The sequence below is a fragment of the Phascolarctos cinereus genome, unplaced genomic scaffold, assembly GCF_003287225.1.
Source record: "Phascolarctos cinereus isolate Bilbo 61053 unplaced genomic scaffold, phaCin_HiC Scaffold_4;HRSCAF=312, whole genome shotgun sequence".
In the NCBI taxonomy this organism is placed as follows: domain Eukaryota; kingdom Metazoa; phylum Chordata; class Mammalia; order Diprotodontia; family Phascolarctidae; genus Phascolarctos; species Phascolarctos cinereus.
This window is the reverse complement of record NW_027555847.1, coordinates 70735603-70748290: the sequence shown is the minus strand read 5'-3', so window position 1 is coordinate 70748290 and position 12688 is coordinate 70735603.

The window sequence follows — 12688 nt, the reverse complement described above, 5'->3', positions numbered from 1 at the left end:
ACCCTTCCCAGCAATACAAGGATCTAAGACACCTCCAAAGGCCTCTTGATGGAAAATGCTATCCACGTCCAAAGAAATAACTATGGAGTTTGAATGCAGATCAAAGCATACTATTTGCTATTTTTTTTCTTCTGTTGAGTTTTGTTTCCTCTTTCTGGTGGTTACTCCTATTGGTTCTATCCTTACTTACCACATCACTAATGTGTAAATATGTTTAATAGGAATATATATGTATAGCTTATATCAGATTGCATGCCATCTTGGGGAGGGAGGTGGGGAGGGAGGGGGAGAAAAATTTAAAACTCAAAAGCTTATGGAAGTGATGGCTGATAAATCAAAATAAATTAATTAAAAATTAAAAAAAGAAAAGGTGAAGCACTAAGATTTGAAATATTTGTATGTAGAATCAGATACGGTAAAGGTAGTAGCTAATTTTGCTAAAAATTGCCCACTGGATAGGCAAAGGTAAAGAGATATATTTGGAAGCAAATATGGTTTAAATTTAAAAAAAATAAACCAATAGAAATAATATAAATATATATGCATATATGTATACATACATGGTTACATGTATGTGTATGTGTTTCCATACCAATACCAGTGCAGAAAATCTTTTAGATTTAATAATAATAAATAAGTAGTTTCTAATCAGGGTCACAAGAAGACACTCCTCCTTCAAAGACTTCAGATAATTCAGATGCTTATCCTCAAATAACAACTCTATTTAATGAGATCAATCAGGTTATTACATTTCGCCCCTCATATTCCATGCCACCTTTGAGGGCTAGTTTGTATTTCTATCAAAGGTCATGCATATTTGGATTACAAACTCAATTTGTTAATGAGTTACTCAAACATCTTGAACATAAGTCCTTACAAGATCTAATTTGTACTACTATAATAACCTCTTAATTGAACTCTCAGCCTCATGTCTCTCCAATCCAGTACAATTTCATTTCAGCTGTCAAAATGAATTTCATATATTTGAAATATGGCATGGTAATTCCTTCCCCCCCAACCACCACATTACACAGCAAACTTTTTTGGATGCCCATTATCTCTAGGAACTAATATGAAATCTTTGAAATTGGTATTTAGAAAATTTAGAAAATTTGAAATTATTATTTAGAGCCCTAAGCAACCTAGTCTCTTCCTGTCTTTTCAGTCTTACACATAATCCAGATCTTTGTTCTCTATGATCCAGCTACACTTGCCTAGTTGCTATTCCTTTGTAAACACCTTCCATTGCACGCCTTTGTACTACCTTTTCCCCATGTCTAGAATGTTCATACTCTTTATCTCCCTGTACTAGTTCATCTGGGTTCCTTCAAGACTCAACTTTAAATCTAACCTTCTGCATAGGGATTTCCCTGGCTACTGCTAGTAACTTCCTTATGTAATGATTTTCCATTTTTATTGGCTATACCTTTTATGTAAAGAGTATGTTCCATTTTATCAATCCCAATAGAATATGATCTCTTTGAGGATAGGGCTCAAGTTTGTCTTTGTGTCCCCAGACCTTAGCATAGTGCTTTACATATAATAAGCACTTAATACATGTTTGTTGGTTGAGATCCATAGGATTTCAGAGCTAGATGTGCCCTCAGAGATCTTCCAGTCAAACACATGTATGTTTATATAAATTCCAGAGAGAATATATGTGTGTATGTTCTTTTTAAATGATTTGTATGCCTCCCCACTTTCACAAAACCCATAAATTCATAATTAGATTTCCTTCTTCTTGGATGCAAGAACTACTTTGGTTTTTTGTATTGCTTTTTCATTGCATTCCCAATATTTAGTGCAATTTCTGGTACACAAGAAATGCTTAATGAATGCTTGTTGAATGATCGATAGATTGATCACTGGTTGGTTACATAATATGGAGCATGTTTGGGTCACAACGACTCATACAGATTATCTCCTAGGGATATGGAGTTATATGCAAAAAGCACTGAAGTTCAGATGTTTATGTTCAAAAACATAATCACTATACATTTTAACCCTGTGAAAAAAAGGACTGTACATTTTCAATTAATTTCATTATTGATATAATTAACACAGCTAGGAAGAGCAAAACAAACCAATGTACAATCTTTCAGGCTGGCTTTGTAATCCCTTTTTTTTTTTAACTTCATCTGCACTGTAACAAAAACTTCTCTTAAAAGTTACTTAGCTAATTTGTGAGAGCAACCTGGAGTTTATTTATGTTGATGGTGGCAAAAAAAATCCATGGTAAATTTGTTTGATTGAATTTATCTTATGAATTTTTTCCTAAGGAAAATTAACTCAGCAAAAAAGGTTCTTGCTATCTGATTTAGTACAATGGCCTATTCCTAAAATAAAGACATGGTTGTACAGTATATAAGTGCATTTAATAAAGACTATATACATTTATATATAGACATATATATATATATATATTTTTGTCTTGTAGAATTTACAATATGTGATTTGTTTCTAGGCCTATACATGTATGAAATTATGGAGCTTATCTGGTTATAAAATTGTGCTAATGAAGCACAGATTGGATCCATATTTTCAATCATTACAAATTAGTCCAAAATTTGAACCAAAAATGTATGCATAGTCTTTTTCCCATAAAAAGCATGAGGAAACAAAAACGTAGACAGTAAATTGTTGTGATTCAAACCAGGCACTTCCCCATTTCTGGAAAACAATGTTATAGTGAATTTCCTACTAAAAACAGGAAAGTGAATCATGGAGTCAGAACTAGGAAAGTATAAGTGGGACTTTGCCATAGGGTACCAAATTTAGAGGGCACAGAAACCCCCTATAATCCTACATGATAAATGTAAACAGAGATTATTGCCTAGTTAGCAAAAGAAATCTGTTAAAATATGAAGTCATGGGGCAGTTAGGTGGTGCAGTGGATAAAGCAGTGGCCCTGACATCAGGAGGACCTGAGTTTAAACCCAGCTCAGACTCAACACTTGACACTTACTAGCTGTGTGACCCTGGATAAGTCACTTAACCCCAATTACCCAAAAAAAAAAACTGAAGTCATCCTTGGCTCTTCTCAGCAATACAAGGATCTAAGACAACTCATGATGGAAAATACCATCCACATCCAGAGAAAGAACTCCAGATTCTGAATGCGGATGGAAGCATACTATTTGCTCTCTTTTTCCTTTGTTGTTTTGTTTTGTTGCTTCATTCTCATGGTTCCTCTCATTAGTTCTAATTGTTCTTTACATCATGACTAATGGGAAAATATGCTTAATATGAATGTATAAGTAGAGCCTATATCAAATTGCATGCTGTCTTGGGGGAGAGAGATAGGGAGAAAATTTAAAATTCAAAATCTTAAGGAAGTGAATGTTGAAAACTAAAAATAAATCAATTAATTATTTAAAAATAAATAAAATTAATAATACCTACCTCCAAAAATATGAATGCATCAGAAGACCTAATTCCTCTTCTGAGTAGCTGCCTCTGAGGTGAGCTCTCCCTACCCTGGCCTTCTCAAACTTGATAGCTTAGCCATCAGCAATCTCAGCCAATGTCTTAAAAAGCTGAATTGAGGATGTGTTATGTATTTTCAGATTTACCCAGTCTTCCTAGTTATGTTCTCTTTTTCTAGGCATGGGAATTCTTAGCTCCATTTCTGGTGGTAGCCTGTCTTTAAGGAGCATGGCATAGTGATGCCAAAGTTGTATCTTGTAAGCTAGATCTGATTCAGACTGGCTTTCATGCTCAGGATTAAAATGAAATAAGATATGAACAAGTCAGTCATTCAACAGTTAACAAAAGATTTACTGAGAGAAAGTAAGAGAATGCTATTAAACAAGGATGCAACATTGATTCTGTTGAGTGCACCTTACCTGTTTCCATCAGCTACGCTAATCTTTTGGGCAGAAACCTGAGGGAGGAATTGCTGACTCCTCAAGCATTAGCTTTTGTATTTAGGCCACTGGGAAACTAAATAAATAGTTTGAAACTTACTGTCTTGTGCTAGATATGTCTCAAGAAGCATTTCAATAAATTTTTGAGGAACAATGAGTCTAGCCTCCACAGTATATTGCTCCTGAGGATACTGTTCTTACGACAACTGTGCAAGTGAAAAACTAAATAACCCCATTGGTAATAACTTCAGATGTATAGAAATAGTAAAATAATACCACTGTTGGAAAATTGGAAATTTTTTAAAACATTATTTTTTTCATTTAAATAAGCAAGATCCTATTTTGGAATGTAGATAGATAGATAGATAGATAGATAGATAGATAGATAGATAGATAGATAGATAGATAGAGATTTATAGGTTCTTAGATACATAGATCTAGAGTTGGAAAGAATTTCAGAGGCCACGTAGTCTAATTACCTCATTTTGCAGTTCAGGTTACCTCATTTTGCAGTTCAGGAAACTAAGACTCAGAGATGTTAAGTGATTTGTCTAATGTGTGGTTTTAATTGTCATTTCATTTTTTAAAAGTATGGTATATTTCTTTTTCTCAAAATCAATATCTGCATATTGGCAAATAGCCATACCTTAATGTGCACACATGCACGCGCACACACACACACACACACACACACACACACACACACACACACACACTGCCTTTATGCTTAGTTATTTCTTTCTGAACATATAAATCATATTTCTGCTTAAAATGAAATCTAATCATCAGAGAAACATTTTAAAACTTTGGCCTTCGCAACTAAAATCTATCAGTCATTTCATGTGGAGAAATTAAAAGTATATATATATATATATATATATACATATATATATATATATATACATATACATATTTTTGCTTATTTCATAGGATGATTTCTGTATGTTGCTTTTGATAGAGGTCATAAACAGGTACTAAGAAAGCCAAGCAGCTAACTGAGGACAGGGAGACACCGTTGGAAGTTGAAGTAAAAAAACCTTCATAGCAAAAAATCATGGCCTGAGGGGGAAAAGATTATCATAGTAAAGCTTCCAGCAGTTTAGATGATGGCATACTATTCAAAAGATTATTGGAATCAAGTACTCTGACAAGTATTTGAATGTTTATCTTCCCTTAAACAACTGAAATAGGCTGGAAAACTTACCAGAAAACCAGAAATTACTAGGAGTTCTAAGGCATTGATGCAACCATGTTCTGAGATTTGAAACACTGCCACCTCTTAATAATGATACTTTTCTCTGTAGGTGCTCAAGTTTTTAGTATGCCAAAGTGCAGAGATACAGATTTCAGCCAAATGTGTGTGTGTGTGTGTGTGTGTGTGTGTGTGTGTGTGTGTGTGTGTGTGAGAGAGAGAGAGAGAGAGAGAGAGAGAGAGAGAGAGAGAGAGAGGACACAAGAATAACAAAAATAAAATAACAAGAATGAAAAAAGAAAGAAGGAAGGAAGGAAGACAAATAATCAGAGGTATACATATGTAGTAAAATGGGTTATTTCAGAAGGTAGTGGGTTTTTCATAAATAAGATGTCTTTGAGCAAAGGCTTGATTTGGTGATAAGAGTCTGTAACTTCAGAGATAGGTGATTCAGGACAAGAGAATAATATCTAGCTCTTTCAGTTAAGAACGTACATTTGAATATCAGCTTAAGATATGCATGCTTACAATGTATATTGGACCCTTATCCTAGGCCACCACACTTCTGAGCATAGACTGACTCCTCTACATCCCCCAACCCAATAGGAAAGAACCAATAATCCTATTCCACTCAAACTCTCAGGTCATTTTTATACTTCACAGGGCTAATGGTCAGGGACCCCTCAGGGATCCCTCTCTTGCTAGACAGACTTCAAAAGTAACACCACTTAGATGCACAGGGAATCATCAGCTACAAGCCTTCTGATAAAATGAAGGCCTGTTAGGCCTTGTCATCTATCCTGCCACTAGATCCTAAGTTCCTTTAGGCCTTACCATCTGCCCTGTTTATACACCCTCCAGACCCTTGGGCACTGATGTCTGATGGGCTCTGAGTATTTTCACTGGATGTCGCCTGTGCCAGGACTTCTCTCCCTCTTCATCTTTACCTCTCAGCTTCTCTGACTTCCTTTTAGATCTCAGTTAAATTCCCACATTTAAGCATAGACAAGAAATCTGGCACGATCACCCTTAATGTTAGTGCTTTCCCTCTGTTATTATTCAATTTGTCCTGTATTTATCTTGTTTGAACTTAGTTGTTTATGTATTTTCTCCTTTATTAGATGGTAAGCTTCTTGGCCTTTATTTTTATACCTACAGCATAGCAGCATGCCTGGCACATTGTAGGTGTTTGATAAATTCAAGGTGACTGATTTCCTGACCAGTGGATGAATCATCAGAACACCCAGGCCTTGCCATTTGACCTATCATACCCTTAGGACTTCAAGGTCGTTCCTTTCACTCTCTAGCTGAATCATTGTATATGTTATGTCTTCTAATTAGAGTTTGTGTTCGTTGAAAGCAGGAAATGTATGACTTTCTATTTTTATTTCAAGTGTTTATCACAGTGCTTGGCACATAGTAATTCCTTAATAAATGATCTTTTCATACATTAATTCATGCATCTATCCATTCATTCATATTGAACAACTATCTAGAATTTAAGAAGAGTTAATGTGAACTCTGGCAGAGAGGTTAAAAAATGACCTTTATAAAAAAAATGACAGGGGAAGCAGAATTATAATGTATTTAGCCTGAAAAAGACACAAGAATTTTAGGGGATAGTAATCTCCATAACATGATAGATAGAACAGGGAGAAAAAAGCAATAACAATCTCAGATTGTTATAGTCACAGTGTCCAAGAATGTGAAAACAATAACGCCCTCTACTCCATCCTGATCAGAACATATCTGGATGTTCTGTTCTGCATGTCACATTTTAGGAAAAAAATACCAATAAAATAGAGAGTGCCTAAGGGAAAGTAATCAAGATGTTGAAGGTCCCTTAGTTCATTCCATATAAGAATTGATTGAAAAAGCTAGGAATGTTTAGCCTGGAGAAGATAAGGCTTAGTGAGGATAGAGGAATAGAGGCGGGGAAAGGCATTTATTAAGACTTATTGTGTACGAGGCATTATGCCAGACACTGAGAATACATATATATAAGCAAGATATTATATACCCTCAAAGTATCATATATCTCAATACAGAAAGACCATACATAAAGGAGAGGTAGAAAGTGATATAGAGAACAGACAGCCATCAATCAAGAGAGCCAGCCTCATCCTAGAGGTATCTCAAGAGGGAAAGGTGTCCAGTAGGAGGAAGATGATGAGTACAAAGAGTTGAATTTCAAGAGCCCTGAAGCATAACAGGGATTCCTCCTAAAACAATGAGCCTGAAAGGTAGTAATAAATCATGAGAGCAGATTTAATGGGGTAGTGTTATCTCCAGAGGAACAAGATAATTGGGAAAGAGGAGGAGAAAATGTTTGGGGAATTGAATGGTGACTGACATGATAGCTGTCTTTAAGTATTTGAAGATTTTCACTTTGGAGAAGTATCAGACTTTTCATGTTTGGAACTAGTGTGCAAGAAGAGGAGTAATATGCACAAGTTAATAACAGGCAAAATTAGTCTTGATTTAAGCCAATTTTCATTAATGTAGAACCATCCAACTGGTTGCCTCAAGATTTGCAGACCTCTAGCAAAGGCTAGATAACAATTTGCTTTCTGGTATTATGTAGTAAGATTTCTTGTTCATGTGGTGATTGGTAGCTGATGACCATTCTGACTCTGAGATTCTAGAGATATCCAAAGGAATGAGTTGCCACAGAAAGTAATGGGCTCTTCCTCAATAAAGATTTTACTGTAAAGGCTAGGTGATGACTTGTTGGAAATGAGAATTACAGAAGAGATTCTTGATTAAGTATAGTTTCATCTCAATGGCATTTGAGGTCCTTTCTAACTCTTACATACTATGATTGTATGAGCCCCCCAACTAACTTTCATAGATATTCTGGTATAGTCTTAATGTCTTTTTGTCATTATTATTGTTTTTGGAGATAGGGGGCAGACGGTAAATAGCACTTGGTTAGGGCAATCTTATAGATTAAGTAGTTAAGGAGTTTACTGGCACAAATATCCCTAACATCTATCCAGTTCCATCAAATAAAATTCTTATGAATAAAAGCGTATCTAGCTTCTATAATTGTTTGATATCTCAGGTTGAGAGGCATCTGTGATTTTTTTTATTGAGATTCAGATATTCAGTATACATATATATATAATACATGCGTTTCTGTATGTGTTGTGTTGTGTGTGTGTGTGTGTGTGTGTGTGTGTGTGTGTGTGTGTAGTCCCTTTTAATCAATATTTCATTGAGATTGCCAGTGTTGAGAACTGGTAACAAATCTTTTATAATGTGCTATAATGCCTAGGAAACACCAAGCATCCTTAGTGGTAAAATATGATATGACAAGTTGGTACAAATTTTATTTCAATAAAACTTCAAATAATTTGGCAAGAGGATGCAGCCCAGAAACTCTAATTAATGAAGGTCAGACATACATTTTTTTTTCTCATTTGTCATGTAGCTAATGGTGCTCTGTGTCAACACAGATCAGGTATAGGTTGTTTGCTTTTGGGGATGAGGAGAATTAATTCAAATGCCATTCTAATAGTTAGCGATGTGGTGGCCAAGGGGCAAAGGGTAAGGATACTTTTAATGAAAGTCAAATGTGTTTAAAGGTTGGACAAGGACTATAAATTCAGGAAACCTAGCCATATACTATGGAAGTAATGAAGGAAGCCTGGTCATATATTCTGGAAGTCACACATTGTTGGGTGGTATATAAACTAAAGGGATTTTGGTCCATGAAAAAGTATTATGAGCCTGAGAGAAAAGTTGGTAGAGCTCAAAATTTAAATATCAAAAACAGTAACAGACCTGATATGTGAATCATGTGAAAAATCACAAATACAGTAAATTTATTCCAACTCAGTTCAAATTTAGATTACTTGGAATTACCATCCTTACCCTCAATAAATATTTGAGTACTAATTTTTCAGATGAAGAAACATTATCCATTGAGATGAAAAGAATGATGTAAATATTTTAATGGCATAGTAGAGGAGAGGAGAGGATAAACTGAATTACCCAATTGGAACTTGCTAGCTGGGTCCACAGGCAGCTAGGACTACTCACAGGTTGTGGATTGTCCTTCATTCTCAAAAAAGACCAACATCAGGGAGATGATGACATGACTTGCAATTGACTTTGATTTGAGTGAGGGAGGGCTGTGCAAAGTCACCAGCCCCACTTTCTCCTCCAGAGCTTTCTGGGTCCAGTAGCCAGATAATGATCTGGAAGACTGTAGATGGCCCAGGATGTAGTGGGAGACCTTGGCCCTTTTAAGCTAAGGTTAAGCTACCTCATTAACTTGGGGTTTACTGGCTAGATTTCTTTCTCCAAGACCAAGCAAGCCTTAAATCCAATTCATTCTTGATCTCATGGATTGGAAAATGATAGGTCCCTGCCCAAGCATCATTTAATGCTTATTTTTTGGGCTCTCCATGTTCAGAGTAAATGTAAATAGTAAGTGTTTCTCTTTTGTCTAGTAACCCTGAGGGTCTTTCCCTCCAGGCTTGATTTTTTTTTCTTTTGTTAAAAGGACCATACCCTGACTCACTTTTAAGGAGGCCTGTTCAGTGAATGGCCATTGCCTCACTCAGAGTTGAGAATCTGAAAAGACATGCAGCTATGTTCTGGTAAATGTATAACAACAGGATTCTCCATTATGCACACACATTTTTAAGTTTAATCTGCATTATTAACACCTTTTTAAGTCTAGAAAATCAACAAAAAAATAAAACAACCCTGATTTGTACTGGTTGCTAATTTATGATATGTGAGTGCTCACACTGAAAATGTAATAGTGGGTTCTCACAACATGTCAGGATATCCCTCCAATAGAAGTCATTTAATGAAACTATCATTTTAAAATGAGAAAATAAAAAAAATACTTAGTGGGCATTAGTTTAAAGAAAATGTAAATTCATGGCCACAACATTCCTAACTCCTGGCCATACTGGAAAAAGACTGACCACATTTGTGGATATATGTATCTGGTTTCCCATTCAAGTAATAAAAGGATGTTTACAAGATTGCTTGCACAGCAGAAATAATGACAGCTTACAGAAAATTTGATCCATAGTGGCAAGAAATAAAAGACAGACAACTGACTGGAAGAAGAGAAACAAAAAGCAATTTCATTTTTAAGAGCATAATCTTTAAATATCCAAAACATGTTGATCTCCAAAAACAAAGAATATGTAGAGACAACTTAAGTGTTACAGATCTCCCAGAAGAACACATTAATACGTCTTACTGCCATAATGCAAAACTACAACACAAACAAACAAAAATATCTAAGCAGCAATATTGTGAATCAGAAGATGCATGGTGGTTATATCTCACAAATCAACTGAGAAACAATAAATTTTGTAGGTGACCAGAAGAAAGACCTTCAAATATAAAGGAAAACAATTTTGAATAACACAAGATCATTCTGCTTCCACTAGAAAAATACAGGAAAGAATACAAAAATGTGTTCCCAAAGAGGAAAAGAGCTCAAGGTGCAGCCCAAAGTGTATAAGTGGACCTAGCCATAAAGGAAAAACAACTATATGTTAAATAAAAGGGCAACATTTAAATCATTCATAGTGAAGTGAAGAAGTTATTTACTTCTCAAATACCCAGACAATAAAAATACAAGAATAGCAGCAGTAGGTGGTGTAGTGGATAGAGGGCTGGCCCTGAAGTCAGGAGGACCTGCGTTCAAATCCAGCCTCAGACCAAAAACTTGACACTTATTAGCTGTGTGACCCTGGGCAAGTCACTTAACTCCAATTGCCCCCCCCAAAAAAAATACAAGAATAAATGAAGAAAGGAATAAAGAAGCAAAGAGTGATGATGACAATAACAACAGTATAACTTCAGAGATAGTATGAAGAGATTTCTTTCTAAAAGTACATGAGGAGATGGGTGAAAGCAAATGTTAAATAGAAGTGATGATGGAGAAACAGGTCCAAAACATTATGAACTAAACTTCGTAAAACCCCATCTATTAGTGAATCAGTTTTTTTTTTGTGGGACCAAGTTATAGAATGGGAGGTCACATAAAAGGAGGGGAGAAGAAGACAGAGGAATGTGTGATATTCCCTCATCAAGTCAAAGGTTAACAACAAAGTGACAATAATTTCTGAATTCTCTCAGTAAGAAGAGATCGTACAGGACATAGGGTAGGAGGCAAATGGAAAGATGTAAAAGGTGGGAAGGAAAAGGAAATCCTGGTAGCAGCGTTCCACAGGTGAATACCCTTATGCGACAAAAGAGATAGTCTGTAAAAGGAGATGGGGAAATTTACATTGGGTATTATCTTCAGGGATTTGTTGGTTAGAGATTCCATTCATCCTGCCTCAGAAGAGGAATCAGAGCACCTGAGGGCAATCAATGTCCAAAAGAGTGTAAGGGCATGGACCTAGGAAATTTCAAGGAAATTGGAGAAAATTACTTTAGGAAGGGCAAAAATTAATAATGAAATGCATAACCAGGGACATAAGAAGATATTTGCAATAGGGCAACAACCTAGTTTTCAAAGACAGGAATTGGTATTTATAAGAGTGAGGTGCAAGGGGAAAAAAAGAGAGGACCAGGGGTCAAAATCTACAAGACAAGGACAAATAATTTTTTGGAAGAAGAAATCCAAAACAGAAGCTTTAATTACATAGAGAAAACAGAAAATAAAAAGGAACAAAATAAGTATAGGGGCCAGGAATCAATGAATTTCACATTTGATGGAACTCCTGTAAAAACTGGAAAGTAATCTGGCAATAAGTAGGCTTTGACTAACTCATTACACTATATTCCACAATTGATTTTAAATGGATATATGCTCTTAATATTAAAATACTAGTTTTAAAAAAGAGAAGAAAATCAGATCTTATACCTCTCACAGCTAATGGTAATAGATATATTTTTTAACTAAAACAGGGTTACAAAAATAATAAATAAATAGATAACTTTGAGTACAGGACAACTAGGTGGCAGAGTGAATAAAGCACTGGGCTGGGAACCAGGGAGACTCATCTTCCTGAGTTCAAATACAGTTTTAGACACTGTGACCCTGAGGAGGCACTTAATCCTATTTGCCTCCATTCTTCATCTGTAAAATGGAGAAGGAAATGGCAAACCACTTCAGTATCTTTGCCAAGAAAACCCCAAGTGGGGTCATGGAAAGTCAGACATGAAGGAACAGGAACAACAACAAACCTTTGAGTACATAATAATGAAAAGCTTCACAGACAAGATTAATGTACCTTGGATAAGATAGAAGAAGGAATTGTTTTTATCATATTTCTATAAGAGCTTGGTATTCAAAATATATTAAAAGATATATATATATATATATATATACATATATAGAGAAAAAGAGATATACATAACATATACATATTTTATATATATACACAAATTATGTGTATATTTGAATTTACTATATATATACATATGCATACACACATAGATAGACAGATAGATATATAGATAGATAGAGAGAGAGAGAGAGAGAGAGAGAGAGAGAGAGAGAGAGATAGTGTCTTTGTGTGAGTATATCAAAAGCCATTCACAAAACGATAAGTGGGCAAAGTATCTGAACAAGGAAAAGCGCAATTGAAAACTATTAAAAACCACATGAAAGAATGTTCCAAATCACTAATAAGAAAAAATACAA